General features: G+C 33.1%; 1 protein-coding gene across 3 annotated transcripts in view; it reads right to left on the reverse strand.

The window, feature by feature from the left end:
- The window catches only part of LOC106879215 (cytosolic purine 5'-nucleotidase), a 129,833-nt gene that overhangs the window by 11,331 nt on the left and 116,753 nt on the right, over positions 1 to 1,749 (reverse strand). The gene's annotated exons all lie outside the window — the stretch shown is intronic.

Raw genomic sequence — 1,749 nt, forward strand, 5'->3', positions numbered from 1 at the left:
AAAAGAGTATATACAACACAAACACAAACACACTCAGAGCTTGTTGTGTGTACTTGTCGCCCTTACATAAATTAATGACTAAGGAGGCTAATTAGATATAATGTCACCTATTTAATTACTTTTCCTTATCAATTAATTAATCTCGTCTTGATGACAGAAAGAGATATAGTTGACAATTTCTTAGTTAATAATAGATCAACTCTCAGAACAATAACACATAAACACAGCTCAATCAATACAACACACACACACACACACATACACTCACAATATTATATCACACACACACACACACATACACTCACAATATTATATCACACACACAATATTATATCACATTATCAAAAATGGTGAGCTGGCAGAATTGTTAGTGTCTGGGCAAAATGTAAAGCAGTATTTCTTCTCGCTTTATTATGATCTGAGTTCAAATTGTCAACGTTTTAATGTTCACTTTTTGATGCCAGCATGGGTTAGATGGAACCATGACGTGTTTCTAAGTAAGATATCTCCCCATAACCAGAGATGCTTTTGTGGAAGATTGGGAATAGAGACATTTATTTGCCCAAGGTGCCATATAGCAGGGCTAAACTCAGAACCATGTGATTGGGAAGCAAACTTCTTTCCCCACAGCAGTGTATAAATTATATCTATATGTATATACCTACACACATACACACACATATATACGCCCACACACTCATATATATACATGAACATAAATATGTGTATATGTATACACAAACACACACACATGAAGCATCACCTATCCACCATGTCCAACACCAACCACCATAACCACTGTACCACCAAACTTTACCACATGTGTTTATAATTTTACACAAGTCAATAATAAGGATATTTTTTCTTTATTCTTTCTTTGTTTTGTTGTTGTTGTTGTTGTTGCTGCGAACACTGTTTTAATGTGGGAATGTTGAGGAAGGGTTTCTTGAAAGAATGGTGACCGACATTGTAACTTTGTGTAGGTGTGAGGAGGATCCAAGCTTCATTGCACACAACAAACTACTTCTTCACTGGGGCAAAAATCACATCAGTCTTCTCGACACATTCTTTTATTCTTTCTTGTTTTGTGTATAATTTTATTGTCTCCTTTTCTGTGCCAGCTGTTTATGATCGCAACTCTGACATTATCTATCTGTTGTATATATACATACATATATATACACATATAAATATAAATATATATATATATATATATATATATTTAGTTTTAGAGTTTTTATAAATTGCACAGAAAATGTTTCAAAACTTGTTTTTTTTTGTTATTTTACACTTTAATATATTTTTATATTTCATCGACCTTCTCCTGCTTCCTGTCTTTGTTCTCTTCATCATCATCATCATCATCATTGTCATCAGTTTTAGGTTACAATTTTAGGGGGCTGCATTTTAATACTATAATGGGTTTGACTCATGCACACATGTGCATGTATGGTGTGTATATATATATATATGTATCTCTCTCTCATGGCCAAAAGTTTGTGACATAAGTAAGAAAATTGGAATTTCTATATTAAATAGCCAAAGTTATATTTAATTTGCTTCATATTGTTACTGTTTACTGTAATATGGTGGATATAACAATTTCGATTTTCCAAAAAATGTTCGACTTTTGGCCACGACTGTATGTGTGTTTGTGGTGTATGTATCTATATAACTATGTGTATGGTGTTTCTATCTGTACATTTATATATAGGTTTGGTGGTGCATTAGTGTAGCTGGGGGGGGGGG

Source organism: Octopus bimaculoides, chromosome 22, assembly GCF_001194135.2.
Source record: "Octopus bimaculoides isolate UCB-OBI-ISO-001 chromosome 22, ASM119413v2, whole genome shotgun sequence".
NCBI lineage: Eukaryota > Metazoa > Mollusca > Cephalopoda > Octopoda > Octopodidae > Octopus > Octopus bimaculoides.